At 47.6% G+C, this 19,122-nt stretch overlaps 1 protein-coding gene across 1 annotated transcript in view; it reads left to right on the forward strand.

Moving 5' to 3' along the window:
- PGM5 (phosphoglucomutase 5) overlaps window positions 1–19,122 on the forward strand; it is a 162,293-nt gene that overhangs the window by 14,749 nt on the left and 128,422 nt on the right. The gene's annotated exons all lie outside the window — the stretch shown is intronic.

Raw genomic sequence — 19,122 nt, forward strand, 5'->3', positions numbered from 1 at the left:
ATGGCACTGTTATGAGGATGAGGATCTGTGTATGACAGTTATGGGGGGGATCTGTGGATGACACATATATAGCATCTTATGCTATGTGTCATCCACAGATCCCCTCCATAAGTGTGGGGGTCGCATCTGCTTTTATAATGGGGGTGGGGGTCGCATCTGCTTTAATAATTACAGCGGGGCCCGTGCAGTGACTGTATTCTACTACACGGGCCCCGCTTACTGTATAATCATATCCCTAATAGTTAATTGTTGTATGCATGTAAAAGCATAATGAGCGTTAATGAGCGCTGTGCATTACTTACAATTAGAAGCGCTCGCCGTTCGGAGCAGATAGGAGAGAGGAGGGAGGAGGCAGGCCGGGAGGACGGGCGCTGGCAGTGTGAGTCATACGTCATGCGCCCACGCCGCCTGCTTCATTTATAAAGTGGGCGGCGCAGGCGCGTGACGTATGACTTACACTGCCAGCGTCCGTCCTCCCGGCCTGCCTCCTCCCTCCTCTCTGCTCCGAACGGCGAGCGCTTCTAATTGTAAGTAATACACAGCGCTCATTAACGCTCATTATGCTTTTACATGCATACAACAATTAACTATTTGTCATGGAACCATGAACCGGTAGAGATAAGTGGAAATAAGAAGGCTTTATTGAAAATCAAGCTGTAAGGCGAAAGTCCAAACGGATGGCTAAACCGAAGCAGGGTCTTGCGAAGCCAGAGGTCAGGAACCAGAAGGGTAGTCAGACGAAGCCTGGATCAGGAACCAGCAGGGTAGTCAGACGAAGCCGGGATCAGGAACCAGCAGGGTAGTCAGACGAAGCCAGGATCAGGAACCAGAAGCAGCAGCAGTCTTAGAAGCATGTGAACACAGGAGGACCAAGCAAGGAACTGAAGCCACAGACCTCCTATATATATGAGCTAGGCATCCAGCTCCTCCCAGTGGGAAGGAGAAGCCGCAGGGTGGGAGGCTACAAGAAACCCAGAAACCAAGATGGCCGCCAGCACATGTCAAACGAAGGAGAACAGCAAGAAGGTAAGACCATGACAGTACCTCCCCCTCAAGGGCCCCTCCTCCGCGGAGTAAAGAACGGTTTCTGAGGGAAGCGTGCGTGGAAGGCTCGGAGCAAGGCAGGAGCATGGACATCTGCGGAGGGAACCCAGGAACGCTCCTCTGGACCATAACCACGCCAATGGACCAAAAACTGCACCCGACCGCGGACCAGGCGTGAGTCCAGGATATTGCTCACCTCATACTCCTCACGATTGCCCACTTGGACCGGACGAGGCCAAGGAACCGAGGAAGTGAAACGATTACACACCAGTGGCTTCAACAGGGAGACATGAAACACGTTGGAGATCCGCATGCCAGGAGGAAGCGCAAGGGCATAGGCTACCGGGTTTACCCTGCGAAGCACTCGGAAGGGACCAACAAAGCGAGGCGCCAGCTTGGGAGTGGGCACTCGAAGGTTGAGGTTGCGGGTGAACAACCATACGCGGTCTCCGACCTGGTAGGAAGGAGCGGGCGCTCGTCTGCGATCAGCCTGGAGTCTCTGGCGCTGCGCAGAAGCCTCAAGGGACCTCTGGATCTGTACCCAAGAAGCACGTAGGACGGAAAGGTGATCCTCCACAGCCGGAATATCCTGTGGAGAGAATACCTCCGGTAACACGGCAGGTTGGAACCCATAATTGGCCATGAAGGGAGACGTCCCAGAGGAAGAGTTCACCGCCGTGTTCCTGGCAAACTCAGCCCAAGGCAGGAGGTCAACCCAATTGTCTTGGTGATCGGAGACATAGCAACGAAGGAATTGCTCCAAGGCCTGATTGGATCGTTCTGCGGCCCCATTGGACTGAGGGTGGTAGGCCGAGGAGAAAGAGAGATGAATCCCCAACTGGGAGCAAAAGGCGCGCCAGAACCTGGACACAAACTGACTCCCCCGATCCGACACAATCTCCTTGGGCAACCCGTGCAACCGGAAGACCTCCCTGGCAAAAATCGTGGCCAACTCTTGTGCAGAGGGTAACTTCTTGAGAGGAACACAGTGGCACATTTTGGAAAACCGATCCACAATCATGAGAATAACCGTATGGCCTCGGGATGCAGGGAGGTCCACAATGAAATCCATCCCCAGGTGTGACCACGGACGCTCCCCGGTGGCTATGGGTTGCAAAAGGCCCAACGGAAGGTGCCGAGGGGACTTACTCTGGGCACAAACGGAGCATGCCGCTACATATGCGGCGATGTCGGAACGTAGAGAAGGCCACCAGAACAGACGTGAAACAGCCCAGGACAGCTGATTCTTTCCAGGATGCCCCGCGGCCTTGGAGTTATGGTAGATTCGCAACAACCGAGTGCGCAACTCCTCGGGCACAAAACATCTGCCGTTGGGTCTCCCAGAGGGAGCACCAGATTGAGCCGCCAAAATCTGCTCACCCAGGGGAGAGGTCAGGCTGGTGCGAATGGCGGCCAGGATCTGATTCGGAGGTATGACCGAAGTCGGAATCGACTCCTCCCCGGACAGCTCGGAGTACTGCCGTGATAAGGCATCCGCTCTGATGTTCTTGGAACCGGGTAGGTAGGAGACCACGTAATTAAAACGTGACAAGAACAGAGCCCATCTGGCCTGACGTGGTGTCAATCTCTTGGCCTCAGAGAGGTAGGTCAGATTCTTGTGGTCCGTCAGGATGAGAACCAGAACCACCGAGCCCTCGAGCAAGTGCCTCCATTCTTTAAGGGCCTGCACGATGGCCAATAACTCCCTGTCACCAATCTGATAGTTGCACTCCGCGGAAGACAGTTTCCGGGAGTAAAACCCACAAGGAAGCAGAGGACCCTCTGGTGTTCTACGTTGAGACAGAAGGGCGCCTACTCCCGTCTCAGACGTGTCCACCTCGAGGACAAAAGGCAACCCAGGGTTGGGATGCGACAGAATCGGAGCCGACACAAAGGCGGACTTTAGAGCCTCAAAAGCTCGGATGGCCTCGAGCGGCCAGACCTGGGGATTACTGCCCTTCCTGGTCAGATCCGTGAGAGGCTTGGCTAGCATGGAAAAGTCCCTGATGAACTTCCGATAATAATTGGCGAAGCCCAAAAAGCGCTGCAGGGCACGAAGACCACTGGGCTGGGGCCACTGTAAGACAGCCGAAACCTTCTCAGGATCCATGGAGAACCCCTCAGCGGAAATGATGTAACCTAAGAAGGTTACCTGGGATCGGTGAAATTCGCATTTCTCAAGCTTACCGAACAGCTTGTTCTCTCGTAACCGTTGCAACACTCGTCTGACATCCAGAATGTGGGCCTCCATGGATTCAGAATATACCAAGATGTCATCCAAATAGACCACCACACACTGCTGCAACAGGTCACGGAAAACATCGTTGATGAATTCCTGGAAGACTGCGGGCGCATTGCACAACCCAAAGGGCATAACCAAGGATTCATAATGACCGGTCCTGGTGTTAAACGCGGTCTTCCACTCATCGCCCGCCTTGATCCTTACCAGGTTATATGCCGCCCTCAGGTCGAGTTTGGTAAAGACCGTGGCCCCTTTGAGGCGATCGAACAGCTCGGAAATCAAGGGTATCGGGTAAGCGTTCTTGATCGTGATGCGATTGAGACCCCTGTAATCGATGCAAGGCCTCAACTCACCGCCCTTCTTTTTCACAAAGGAAAATCCAGCCCCTGCCGGGGACGAGGATTTGCGAATGTGTCCGCGTGAAAGCGCCTCCCTCACGTACTCCTCCATGGCCTCATTCTCCGCTACCGACAGTGGAAAGACTTTGCCACGAGGAGGAACGGCACCAGATTGTAACTCTATGGCACAATCGTATGGGCGGTGCGGAGGTAGGGCAACTGCACGCACCTTATCGAATACATCCCGGTACTCCTCGTATTCAGGAGGCAACAGAGAGCCCGAGGCGTATTCAGCTACGGATCGTGAACCCTGTCTGATGGACATAAGGAGCTTCGCGGCAGAGGCAGCACGAGCCGGCACATCGAATACCTTCCGAAGAGAAGCAACAAAACCGGAAAACTCGGCAACCACCGGATTGTTGTTCTCCCATAAAGGGCTGGCCCAGGCCAAGGCCTTGTCCAAGAGCAGCGAGATCAAGAAGCCCACCTTTGATCTCTCAGTAGGAAAGGCATGTGGCAGCAACTCGAAATAAATGCCCACCTGGTTAAGGAAACCTCGGCACTGAGTTGGCTCTCCCCCAAAGCGCTGTGGAAGGGGGGCAGAACCGGTCATACCCCGAAACACCGCAGGCGCAGCAACAGGTGTCGGGGTAGACTCTGGCGCAACAACCGGAGCGGCAGTAGGAGCGGGCCCAGGAGCGACAACCGACCCATCGGCAACGGAAGCTAAATGAGCCGTGCGTTCAAGCAGGGTTTGCAACGCCACAGCGAACCGACCCAACAGGTGATCCTGCTGATCAAGTCTGGCAACCAGCGTAGGTAGCGAGGATGGTCCTGTACTGTCAGAATTCATGGCTTGGTCCTAATGTCATGGAACCATGAACCGGACGTACAACAAGAGATAAGTGGAAATAAGAAGGCTTTATTGAAAATCAAGCTGTAAGGTGAAAGTCCAAACGGATGGCTAAACCGAAGCAGGGTCTTGCGAAGCCAGAGGTCAGGAACCAGAAGGGTAGTCAGGCGAAGCCTGGATCAGGAACCAGCAGGGTAGTCAGGCGAAGCCAGGATCAGGAACCAGAAGCAGCAGCAGTCTTAGAAGCATGTGAACACAGGAGGACCAAGCAAGGAACTGAAGCCACAGACCTCCTATATATATGAGCTGGGCATCCAGCTTCTCCCAGTGGGAAGGAGAAGCCGCAGGGTGGGAGGCTACAAGAAACCCAGAAACCAAGATGGCCGCCAGCACATGTCAAACGAAGGAGAACAGCAAGAAGGTAAGACCATGACACTATTAGGCATATGATTATACAGTAAGCGGGGCCCGTGTAGTAGAATACAGTCACTGCACAGGCCCCGCTGTCATTATAAATGCAGATGCCGCCCCCTACTAATTATAATGTCTCCTTGTGGCCCCTGCCCCCTACAGTGTAACGTCTCCTTGTGGCCCCCATACAGTGTAACGTCTCCTTGTGGCCCCCCATACAGTGTAACGTCTCCTTGTGGCCCCCCATACAGTATATCTCCTTGTGGCCTCCATACAGTATATCTCCTTGTGGCCCCCATACAGTATAACCTCTCCTTGTGGCCCCCATACAGTATATCTCCTTGTGGCCCCCATAAAGTATATCTCTTTGTGGACCCCATACAGTGTAACGTCTCTTTGTGGCCCCCCATACAGTATAATGTCTCCTTGTGGCCCCCATAAAGTGTAACGTCTCCTTGTGGCCCCGATACAGTATAACTTCTCCTTGTGGCTTCCCCCATACAGTGTAACGTCTCCTTGTAGCTGCCCCCATACAGTATAACGTCTCCTTGTGGCCCCCATACAGTGTAACGTATCCTTGTTGCCCCCCATACAGTGTAACGTCTCCTTGTGGCCCCCATACAGTGTAACTATATGTCCTTTACGGCCCACTGGATAAATGTGGTTCCTACAGAGCCAAACCAGCAACTTGGCCAAGTGACGCCGCTTCCGCCTCAACGTCCTCACACTGTTGGTCCTGCGACAATGTCCGCCTCTGCCTCCTCATCCACCACCGTGTCCTCAGCCTCCACTGCAGGGACAATTCACAGAACTCCTCTAGCATAACACATGTGCAGGGCACAGCGTTGTCACACTGTTCTACACCTTGTTTGCCTGGGCGAACGGAGTCACACAGTGTAGGAACTCCTCCGTGTGATGCATCAAGAAATCAAATCCTGGCTTTCTCTGTGACAACAGAAAATCGGAACCATGGTGACTGACAAGGGAAGAACATGGTGTCGGCGCTGCGTCAAAGAGGGCTGAGCCATGCGCCCTGTATGGCGCACGTGTTCAATCTGGTTGTCAAGCGGTTCCTGAAGTCTTTCACCCATCTGCAAGACATTCTAAAAATGGCCAGGAAACTTTGCATGCACTTCAGCCACTCGTACACCGCCAAGCACACCCTTCTTGAGCTGCAGTGGCAGAACGGTGTCCCCCAACATAGGCTGATATGCGACGTTTCCACTCGTTGGAATTCCACTCTCCATATCTTGGACCGACTATACGAACAGAGAAAGGCCATAAACGATTTCTTGATGATCCAAGCGGACAGGAGCACTCGCCTGTGTAACTTCAATGTCAGCCAGTGGCAGCTCATGTGTAACACCTGCCATTTGCTCAGGCCCTTTGAGGATGCCATGTTATTTGTCAGTCGCCAGGACTACGAGATAAACAACATCATTCCACTGCTTCATATCCTGGAACAGATGCTGGTAAATCTGGCTGGTGAGGGGACTGGAGATGTGGCTCCTACATTTCACGGCCACATGAGCCCTGTGGGGGCTGAACTGGAGGAGGAGGACATTGGAGCACAAGCAATGTGTAGCAAAATGGTAATTTTTCTACACAGGTGACAGGAAAGGAGGAGCAGGAGCAGCCAGAGGAGCAAGAGGGAGGTGAGAAAGATGAGGCAGATGACCCAGGCACACCGTGGCAGTATGCAGTGGAGATGGAGGCAGGGAGTCCCTTGAAGTCATTTTCGCAAATGGCCCACTGCATGCTCACTTGCTTGGGTAGTGACAGCCAGCCGAATTGTCACCATTCGGCAGAGGGATGACTTCTGGCTCTCCAACTTGTTGGACCCTCGCTACCGTTCCAAAATGGGGGTCTTTTTTACACCCACTGAGAGGGAGAACAAACTGAACTACTATAGAGACATCGTATATAGTCAGTTGGCCCTCTGAGCTCTCGTTCCACTGCCATGGCTGCTATGGCGGTGGGGGGGGGGGGGGTATAGGAGCAGTACCAGCTACATCAGCTGCAGCTTGAGTCTAGAGTCGATGATGAGCAGCTTTCTTAACCCGCCTAGTGAAGAAACTACTCACCAGCAGCAGCAGCTAGATCTAGAGCCGAACCTGAAGCAGCAGGTGCTGGAATACTTGGAAAGCACCCTGCCACCCCACATTCAAGATCTGTTGGACTACTGGGCAGCCAAACTGGATTTGTGGCCGCAACTGGCTGAGTTTGCTCTGGAAAAGCTGTCCTGCCCAGCCAGTAGTGTGTTTTGTGTGGCCATAGTTACCCCAAGGAGGACTTGCGTGTCCACCCAAAATGTGGAGAGACTGACTTTTGTCAAGATGAATCAGGAGTGGATCATCCAGGATTTCCACCCACCAATGCCTGATGCATCAGATTAGATTATCCATGCTGCCTCACCCAAACCTTGACAAAAGAGATTGGTTTCTTCTGGCTACCTGGCTTTTGCTACTATTCTGATGCTGCCACCCGCCTGATGCCACACATCTGATGCCAAGTGCTCCTTCTTACACCTACCATCATCAACGGGTGCTGTTATTGCCACCCACCTCCTCACTCTGTCATCGGGTCACTCTGTGGTCTCCTGATGCTGCTGCCACCTCACCACTCAGGCATCCTCATGCTGCTGCTGCCACCCTACCACTCAGGTATCCTCATGCTGCTGCTGCCACCTCCACACTCTGTCATTCTGCCACTCTGTGGTCTCCTCATGCTGCTGCCACCTCCACACTCTGTAATTGTGCCACTCTGTGGTCTCCCCATGCTGCCGCCACCTCCACACTCTGTCATTGTGCCACTCTGTGGCCTCCTCATGCTTCTGCTGCTGCCACCTCCACAATATGTCACCTTGCCAATCTGTGGCCACCTCATGCTGCTGCTGCCACCTTCACACTATGTCACCTTGCCAATCTGTGGTCTCCTCATGCTGCTGCCACCTCCACACTATGTCACCTTGCCACTCTGTGGCCAGCTCATGCTGCTGCCAACTCACAAACTTTGTCTCTGGGCCACCCTCCTCATGCTGCTGCCACTTTCACACTATGTCATTGTGCCACTCTGTGGTCTCCTCATGCTGCTGCTACCTCCACATTATGTCACCTTGCCACTCTGTGGTCTCCTCATGCTGCTGCCAACTCACAAAATTGTCATTGTGCCACTCTGTGGCCTCCTCATGCTGCTGCTGCCACCTCCACACTATGTCACCTTGCCAGTCTGTGGCCTCCTCATGCTGCTGCTGCCACCTCCACACTCTGTTATTGTGCCACTCTGGTGTCCTGATGCTGCTGCAACATCGCTACTCATGTGGCCTCTTCATGCTTCTGCTACCTCAACACTATGTCACTGGGCCACTCTGTGGACTTCTCATGCTGTTCCCACTCTCCCCACTCTGTGACTGGGCCACTAGTGTCTCTGTTTGGCCTTGTTGACATCATCATTTATTTGACCCTTCTTTGATCTGTCAGAAGGAAGGAAAAACGAGATGCAAAATGGATCCTTTCTATGTAGCAGCTGTAAGGCCTGTATGGTCCCATCAGAATTGGCTTATGATTTGGTAGCCAAAAGCAGAAGTGGTTACAAAACACAGAAGAAATGCAAAAATTCCATTCACGTGTACAGGTGATGCTTGAAAAATCTGAATATCGTGCAAAGTTCATTTATTTCAGTAATGCAAATTAAAAGGAATTGCATTAATGCAGCTTAAAATTAGAATTTTATGTAAAGGTTCAATATTCTAGGCTTAAAGTGTCACACACTAGTCAGCTAATTAATCCATACCCCCTGAGCAAAGGGTACCTCAAAATTTAGATTTTGGGGTTTGGGGTTTCATAAGCTGTAAGCCATAATCATCCAAATTATAACAATATAACGGTTTGAAATATCTCGCTTTGCATGTATGTAAATGAGATTTAAAAAATTAACAAATCCTGGCTTTTGCTATTTTTGGTTTTCATAATTTGATAGGCTTGGCCCGGGTAAATTGTGCTATATCTTGGCCAATCTGTTTATTGGTATCCTTTCTTTTTTTGAGGATTAATTGTAACAATGCTTATCCTTTAAAGAAAAAGGGGGTTAGTCAGCACATCCCAATGTGCAGGGGCACGTTGCTATGGCTGAGAACAACACTGTAAAACAAAACATGCAATGCAACAGCTCTCTGCAAACAAATAAAGTACAAAAAATGCATAATAATTGCTAGTGCTATACTTATAAATTAATGATGCTTGGCAAATCATTTTGTACAAAATTATTTGAGTCCGTCTGCCGCACGTCAAGGCGATCTCTGTAACACGGGTTCCTAATACTAAATTCTACCTGTTATGTGCCATGACGGCTACCATACAATTCAGGGAGTGTAGGTTCCACATGCATGCTGGGCCTGCCTTAATTTCTTTCATTTTTGGTTCCAAAATGGCCTCCATTATATCCAAGGAATGCAGGTACCAACATGCATGCCGGGCCCACTCCTGCATTCCTTGGATATAATGGAGGCCATTTTGGCACAAAAAATGACAGAAATTAAAGCAGGCCCAGCATACACTTCCTGAATACCGGGTTGGCTTAGCAGAGAGTTACAGTAATAGCCTGCATAACCACACTCTGCCAATCACGAAGCGGGATATCGTTCTAGTGACTAACTGAAGCTAGCCCCCTGAGCAGCTGGAGAACACGATGGTCTGAAGATGTAAGGCAGGTGGTTGTGGATGTAAGATTGGTAGTCCACAAAGAATTAAATGCAATGAGCTCACTGCCTTTGTTAGTCCTTGGTGCACAGATCCTTAGGAGAAGCAAATCCATTGTAGTAACTGGTGTGTGGAGATGTCCTGTTGTGTGTCATTTTTAGACTTAAAAAATATATATTTGAAATAAAAAGTATATGGTTTTATTCAAGACCCGAGTGCTGGATCTGCTTATTTGAAATAAAAAGTATATGGTTTTATTCAAGACCCGAGTGCTGGATCTGCTACTTTGTTTCTAAGACTGGTAGTGGCTCCGTCCCCTCTCCCCCCCCCCCCTCTTGCTAGCACTGCGAGGGGGCATGGCTTAGAGTGGTTGGTGGGTGTGGGTGGGCTTTACAGGTAAAGGCGTAGCCTCGTTTTAGGAGTGGCCATTCTAGCCATACCGAGTTTTTTTATATTCTGTACATATCATACAGAAAAAAATATCTAGGTTAGAATACCTTCCTACATACAAAGGGACAGCGTGGGAACTTGTTCGGCATGTCACAGAGATGTATGGCACAGTACTAAAGGAGCCTAAATTTATTTGAACATTTTTCCTTTAAACTTTGTATACTAATGTCTCTTCATCATTATGAACTAAATGCAACTTTCCCAGGACAAGAGCAATAATGACTCCCAGATGCTGAACTTCAAATTAGAGATACTGGGATATTATTACAGTAGGTTTTAGCTGTGGCTCTTGAGCTGCATTTCTTTTCTCTTATCCAGGCCTATTAAAGAGTTGGCACGTCTAGTTGACAGCTGTGCCTGAGAGGTGAATGTTTGCCATACATGGCAGGCTTTCTGCAACTTTCAGAATTCAACAAAGCTGATCATTTTCTCTGGTTCCTTCATTATTATAAAGAAGGAAGGAACTAGTGGGTGTGTAGTGAGTCCAGTGAGGTCTCCCAGGGGTGCACAATATGAGTGGATGTGTACAGGGAACATTTCTTTTGGCAGCTGTATATGTAACCACAACAAGCTGAGGTATTAAACGCAGCCCAAACCAGCTGTGCAACTGAGAGAACAGCCATAGAAGGTTACAGCGCAGATCTTCTCATTGCTGCTACTGAAACCCTGGTAACATTAGTGATTCATCTGCTGATGTCTCCGATTACATATGTTTTATATATATCTCTGTGTTCTTTTTTTTTTTTTTTTAAAACAAATTTTCTTTATTTTATCCAAAATAAAGTGTCTTGCATAACATCCTCATTACATGTCACAGATCATTGGATAATGCAAAATACTGTTTACAATGATAGATATCAGTTGTACAGCACAGTAGTATAATCAGCGAGATACTTGTTTTACAGAAAAGAAAAAAAAAAAGAAGAAAATCATAAGTAAGAATATAACCTTAAACACCCCCCCCTCCCTCCCTGACCCTCCCACCCCGACCCTCCCACCCCATGCTCATGGATGTCCGATCCTTCGACCTCCTCTACTTGCTGCACTGACAGCACCATTTAATACTCAAAAATAAGATAAGATGCTGAGCTCTACCTTCCCTAATGTCCTATATGTCATCTCCCTATGCTCCCACTAAATACCGCCTTTGAATACCACTCCGTATGTGTAAAGGATGCCATCAGCTCTCCGACATCCCCCCGCGAGAGATGTTTTTCAATAAAGGTTTGCCATTTGCGAAAGAAACCCCCCGTCTTTTTCTCTTTTTGGTGTTCCGTATCCAATTTGTCGATATACATAAAGTGAGACATCTGAGAGATCAGTTCACCAACTTGAGGGACACTTGGTTTCAACCAGTTGTGCAAGAGACCTCGGAGAGATGTCAGAAGGGCAACCTCCACTATCAACCTAGGTTTAGAGGTGTCATCAAACATATGGAAAAGGAGTGTCTCAGGTTTACAAGACAGAGTTTCCCCCCACGTTCTCTTAATCCAATCAGTCACCACTCTCCCGAAGGTTTGAACATAGGAACACTCCCACACACAATGTAGCAGATCTGCTCGGTCTGCGTCACATTTCGGGCATTTAGTCAGGTACTCTGACTTGGGACCTTTTCTCACAATATTGAATGCATAGATCGCCGAATGTATAAGGCGGAAATGTGATTCTCTCCATTTTTCACAGGGCACTGCCTTACAAACTCTCATCCATCCCGTCAACACCTCTTCCACTGGCAAGGATTTTTTCAGTTTCCTCTCCCATTTCTTAAAGAGACCAGCAACTACTTTTTTATCAGCAGACTCTCTGATATTGCTATATATGTGGGAAATATAGTGTCTGCTTTCCCCGTGCGTTAGTGAACATGCTAGGGACTGGCTTGTACATTCACTAGAGACATCCAGTAATCTCTGTTTGCAGAAGTACATAAGTTGTTGATACGCCAAAAACTGGGATTTTTCAAGGCCAAATCTTTCACACAGCTCTGGAAATGTCAGGTACCTTTTCTCAGGCACGTGAAGAATGTCCAAAAGTCTGCGTATTCCTTTGGACTTCCAGGTTTTGAACATCTTATTCTGAGCCCCTAAAGGGAACTCTGGATGGGTCCATAGTTCCAGGTACCTAGACGCCAAGAATGATTTCTTAGCTATCTTACGCACCTCTTTCCATGTTACCATGGTGTCCTTTAATATCAGTGAGTGCCTTATAGAGGGCGGAAGTATCCGTCTCCTTGTGTGTAGCAGATTAGACAATGGCCAATCACCGGCCAGTTGCTGCTCTAAAGAGGTGTTTGAGTAATGGTGAGATCCCTGCATCCAATCTATACAGTGTCTAAACAAACAAGCTAGATTATATAATCTTATATTTGGGATGTTCAAGCCCCCTTGGTGTCTAGGCAACATCAATTTAGGTAGGGACACTCTAGCCTTTTTTCCCGACCATATGAAGTATGTAAACATGGATTGTACACCCTTGATATCAGAATGCTTCAAAAGCAACGGCAGTGTTTGCATGGGGTACAAGAGTTTAGGGAAACATACCATCTTAATCAGGTGGCTTCTGCCCGTTATAGACAGTGGTAAGTGCTTCCACCTTTCTAAATCATTCTTAATTGCTTTAAACAATGGTATGTAGTTTAAAGTGTAAAGCGATTCAGGGGTTCTCCCTATTTTAATACCCAAGTACTTAATATATGCGGTAGCTACTACTATCTGGCTACATGACTCTGGCAACTTGAAATCTGCTGAGGGAGTTCTCAATGGGAGTAATACACACTTGTCCAAGTTTATTTTAAAGCCTGACACCGGTCCAAATGAGGATAACAATTGTAGCACCTTTTCAAGGTCCGTCAGCGGGTCAGCGAGGAAAATGAGTAAGTCATCCGCAAATAGCGACGTACGCACTTCACACTTCCCTACTTTTATACCTTGAAAGATCTCTCCTTCCTCTAACAATCTGATCAGGGGCTCTAGGGCAATATTAAACAACAAGGGCGAGAGAGGACAACCCTGGCGTGTTCCTCTAGCCAAATCAAAAGTGGATGACAAAAATCCAGGAGTCGAGATTCTAGCCTTAGGGTCACTATATAACGCCGAAATAAAGGTTCTGAATGGACCAAAAATCTGCATTCTGTCCATGACTTTGCCTAACCAATCCCATCTCACATTATCAAATGCCTTTTCTGCATCAAATGCAACTAAGGAAGGCATAGTTGATTTATCAGATTTTCCTCTAACTGCGTCTAGCACTGTGAGGACTTTGCGAATATTGGAAACCGCTGCTCTGTTTCTAATAAATCCCGATTGCGACGGGGATACCAAGTCAGGCATTATAAGCGAAAGTCTGTCAGCCATTATTTTGGCGGCTAGTTTTAGATCGACATTGATAAGTGAGATGGGACGGAACGACGATGGAAGCAAAGCATCCCTTCCGGGCTTGGGAATTAATTTGATATATGCTACATTATCAGAGGAAGACAGAGATGAGCCCGCAAGGAAACCGTTGAAAACTTTTGAGAGAGGTTCCACTATCTCTTTTTCCATGATCTTGTAGAATTCAATTGAGTACCCATCAGGACCCGGCGCCTTATGCAATTTCGAGTATTTAATAGCCCTCGTGACTTCTGACTCAGTAATAGGGGAGTTTAAAGCCTCTAGCTGGGTCTGCGATGGCGAAGGGAGATTGGTGCATTTCAGGAAAAACTCAGACATCGGGTCAATTGGTCCCGGGTCTTCATATAACTTGGCATAAAAGTCACGTAACACAGAGATTATTTTCTCCGGTTTCTGATGTATCTCCCCCCTAGGGTCAGCGATAGTCGTTATGTGGTGTTGTCGCTTAGCATTCTTCACTAGTGACGCTAACAATCTACCTGACTTGTTCCCCTCTCTGAAAAACTTGGCCGTGGAGATTGTCATGTCAGTCTTTGCTTTACGTTCATACCACAACTCGTAGTTTTCCCTAGCTGTTTTCCATTTTGCTCTATTCTGATCAGAAGGATTGGACAGATGTTCAGTGTATGCTGATCGGAGCAATTTACTATACTTTATCAATTCCTGAGCTATTTTCTTTTTGAGTCCCTGTGTATACGCCATAATACACCCTCTTAACACCGCCTTAGCCGCGTCCCAGTAGATGGATGGCGAATCCTGATAGGCACTGTTATCTCCCTTATATTCCCAATACCAACCCCTGAGTAGGTCCTGAAAATTCTCATCATGGTATAGGTATGACGGGAATCTCCATAGAATGTCTGAACCTCTAGGCTGCTGTTCTGCTATATTTATAGAGATGGGGGCAAGATCAGATATGATTAGATCGTGGATCTTGGTTCCTGTCACTCTATTAGAAAGATTACCTGAGGTGAGAAGATAGTCGATTCTCGACCACGAATCATGAGGACTAGAGTAAAAAGTAAACTCCCTGCTGTCAGGATTCAATAGCCGCCAGGAGTCAATCAACGCCGTATCCTCCAAAAAGTTAACCAAAGCTCCCTCCATCAGAGACGGCTTTTCCCTAGTTATCTTTGGGGATTTCCTATCTTCCTTTACGGAGTGCACAGCATTCAGGCCCCCCCCCACTACCTTAGTGGCAGACGCGTCATTGATAATGATTCCCGCCAAATCGGATAAGAAAGGTCTATTATCTCCATTAGGGGCATAAACATTGTATATTGTAAGTTCGTCAACTCCCACCGAGATTTTTGCCATGCACCATCTCCCCTCATCATCACACGACCGATCCAAAACAACTGAGGACAGATTTTTGTGTAATAATATTAAGACCCCCGCTTTGCGGTTGACCGCTGCAGAGCCCAGCACAATTCCCACCCATGTCTTCCTCATTCTGTCATAGTCCTCCTCTATCAGATGAGACTCCTGCAAGAGGGCTATATCTGCTCGGAGGTTTTTCAAGTGTCGTAATACCTTATTGCGCTTTTGAGGGGAGCGCAGCCCCTTAACGTTCCAGGAGACTATTCTCATGGAGGTCTCCATCGAACGGTAACTTGCGTACAGAAGCAGGGAGAGGTAGACATCCATTTTCCAAGAGCAAACAACCCAAAGACCCCCTGAAAGTAATAACAAAAAATAACATAACAGGTAATAAACTTAAGAGCTCTAGGCCCTAAATATGACCCTAAAGGCCATTTTTCATTGTTGCGAGCCTTCACTTTTTTCCCCATGTGTAAGCAAGCGACCAGAACATTAAATTAGCATGAACGCTCCACTCCCCAGACCACCTTATGACTATACACGTACTTCCATCAACAACATTTACATTGCATAGAATGTTATCAATCACCCTGCATCCCAATTCTCTCAGGACTCTATGCAGTGAAATACCTTCATAAAGCTGCAAGCAAGACATCAGATGGTTAAATGATTAAATCTTCTTCCCGGTATAATAGCCCAGTACACTGACATGGTGTAGCCACCGTCCACATCACAGAAACCGGGCCCAAGGGATTGAATGAGTAACAGACAACCCCTCAAGAGCAAAATCGCCCCCGGTTTCTCCCATGTGGAAGGCCGACCCCCCCACCAAATATACCGGTATTAACGCTTTACAGTCCAAGTTCTGTCCTGGGCATGTACAATATACTGCAGTGCCAGACCTCGGCGCCAACTCATCTTATCTCATGCTGCTGGCTGGGACCGGCACGACCTGCATGTGAACGTTCCTGCGATCCCTGCAACGGTGGATCATTTGCTAGTGTCCTAGATCCCTCGCCTCTGACATTGCGTCCCGGCGATCTCTGCAGGTCTCGAGGAGGTGACGCACTTCTCTCCAGGGATCTGGACGCCTCATCAGGGGAGTGATACAACGTGGAGGAGCCATCTGGGCGGTAAACTCGCAATGAAGCCGGGTAAATCAAGGCAAACCTGATATTTTTGTTGTGCAATTGGGTACAGATCGGGGAGAAAGCCTTGCGCCTTTTAGAAACCTCCACAGAATAGTCCCCAAACAATAGGATTTTCGCCCCTCTCAGAAAAACAGGGCCTTTGCGTGCTTTATACGCTCTGAGGATAAGTTCCTTGTCGGAATAATCCAAGTATCGCATGATGACCTGCCGAGGTCTGCTAGGCAAACGGTCTTCCCCGCGGTTATTCGGGCCCACTCTGTGCGCGCGCTCCACCTTGCAATGGCGTGAAATTCCCAGGATACCAGGTAGTTCACTTTCACATATGGCCATAAGCTCCCCCACCGGAATCGATTCTTGCAGCCCCACCAGTCTCAGGTTATTGCGTCTGGAGCGGTTTTCTAAATCTTCCACCTTTTCGCCCAACCTTTTATTTTCTGTGAGGACTTTTTGTAGCTTGTGCAGGACCGATTCTGCAGTGTCCTCCATCACTTGTATTCTTGACTCGGCCACATCCAGCCTAGCATCGTGCTGTTGTACAGCGTCCTGTAGCTGCTGCATCACATGTGTGACCGAAGTGGCCAGAGTCTCACGCAGATCTGGGGCCAAGTGAGCAGCTACTTCCACTGCTAGTGCCTTATAGTCAATATATTTTATCAGGGAGTCCGGTAGAACATTGTGTACCTCATTCCCCTCTGTTAGATGCCCAGTCTGGGTTAGGGTCCCGGCCACGTCCGCGGCATCTGGGATCGGCGCCATGTCATTAGACGTCTCGTCCTGCTGCAGCGGCGACGAAAGCACTCTGCTCTTTAACTTTTTGCCCATATTCACCAGGTAGCGATCCATGCAAAGTGGTCGCACCCTAAAATCTTCCTCCTCACCGCAGAAAGAAGGATGCCCGGGCGCTATGTCGCGATTTGTGGTGGATAACTGGGGAGCTTCGCTTCCAAGCTGCTTCACATGGCGGCGCCGGAACCGGAAGTTTTCTCTCTGTGTTCTTTAATAGAATCCACAAAAAACAGCAATAATATACTAAGGGGTTTTCTGGGATTTTGACATTGATCGGTAGGGGATCCTCACGATCAGCTGTTTGAGGATGCCACGGTGCTCCAGTGAGCTGTCTTTCTACATCACGTTCATCAGTAATGTGGCCTAGGTGCAGCTCCATCTCATTCAAGTGATGAGCGGCAGGTGAAATATTCGAATTTGCAATATTTCGTGAATACTTGTGATAAATTAGCGAATTCGAGAATTCGCCATTATTTTCTTGATTGCAAAAATCGGCAATTTAATATGCGCATATTACACATGCAATACAGGCGTGGGTGACTTTTGCAAAATTTTTCAAGCTGCTAGAGGTTTCCTAAGACTGGAGAAAATGGTTGGCACGGCAAAACATTACAATAGCTTTATATGCAGATAGAGTGCTCCAATATATTCGCGATTGCGCAAACCAGCAATTAATGATGCGTATATTTTGGCGCAATACGTGCAGCTTCACATTTTAGCAGGTCTGACTACATATTACTGATTGATACACTAAGTATTGTTGTGACATCACAGCACTATGTCTGTAGCATGTACAGTATGTATGGACAGCAGAACCTATCACACTACCTAACACCCTGCACTGGAACATATCAGCTACACTGTATCAGGCTCTAACCTACACTGACCATCTCCCACTATCTGTATTATATATATAAGCTATCTAACTATCTAACCTACTCTGGCTATCTCCCACTAACTATCTGTATTATATATAAAAGCTAACTAACTATCTATCTAATATAATGAGTGGAAAGCACAGAGCACAGCAATAACACTGCTGTTTCTCTCAGAACTGCAAAAAACGGTAGAAAATGTCTGCTGGGGAGGTTCTTATACAGTAAGGGGTAGGCAACTTTCCTATTGGTTGCTAGGGATGTTGCTAAGCAAAGACAAAGACATTGCAGCCTTCTCATTGGCCCACAAGCAAGAAGCAGGGAGGGATCATGGGTTCAGATGAAAAAAAATCTAGAATATTCACAAATACAAATATATAGCACTATATTCAAAATTTTTGAATTATTTTAAAATTTGCAATTCAAATATTCGCACCCAACACTATTAAATTTAAAGGGGCTGAGACGCAATACCGAGCACAACCTGTATCCAATGGATGGCGCTTTGCTTGTTAAGCTGCAAGGAGGCCGCTGCGCTCACTAGAGCTCCAATGAGCACAACAGCCTCTTCTAACAGCCGGTGTGGGACGCCACAGATCTGACATGGATGACCTTTTCTCAGGATAGGTCATCAATATTAAACTCCCGGAAAAATTAATAAAAAAAATCCCTAAAGCATAGGCTGTAAAGTGCATTGTGGCTGACAATTATACAGACCACAAATGTGGAATCATTGCATTGCCCCAAGGTTTGGAAGTTTGCCCGCAACATCAAATATACGGAAATGCGGACCCGGAAGTGCGGGTCTACATTGCGGAACGAAATTGCGGACGTGTGAATGGGGCCTTAGATATACTTATTGGATTTTTCATAGAATTGGGATTCCGATATAGAGAAAACACAACAAAAATGTTTTTCATTAGGACATCTTCTGTCCATATGTCATAACAGTTCATACACAGGTTTTCCCTCTTAATCACAAAGGAAAACATCTGAAAATAGCACTATATGGTCCACTGGTCTGGACACTTTTACTTCGGTATGATGATCTGACCAGCACAATTTACACACTCTCCAGTATTACTTTCATTTGAAAGAGAGCAGCGCTTGCAGCATCCTGCTCCAAGAGCCGCCAAATACTTCAAACTACAGAGGGTTAACAAAATGTATATACAGTGGATATAAAAAAAAGTCTAAACACCTCTGGTAAAATGTCAGGTTTCTGTGATGTAAAAAAAATGAGACAAAGATAAATAATTTTAGAACTTTTTCCACCTTTAATGTGACCTATAAACTGTACCACTCAATTGAAAAACAAACTGAAATCTTTTAAGTTGAGGGAAGAAAAAATATAAAAATAAAATGATATGGTTGCATAAGTGTGCACACCCTTAAACGAATACTTTGTTGAAGCACCTTTTGATTTTATTACAGCACTCAGTCTTTTTGGGTATGAGTCTATCAGCATTGCACATTTTGACTTGGCAAGATTTGCCCACTCTTCTTTGCAAAAACACTCCAAATCTGTCAGATTGCGAGGGCATCTCCTGGGCACAGCTCTCTTAA

This window comes from Bufo gargarizans, chromosome 1 (assembly GCF_014858855.1).
Source record: "Bufo gargarizans isolate SCDJY-AF-19 chromosome 1, ASM1485885v1, whole genome shotgun sequence".
In the NCBI taxonomy this organism is placed as follows: domain Eukaryota; kingdom Metazoa; phylum Chordata; class Amphibia; order Anura; family Bufonidae; genus Bufo; species Bufo gargarizans.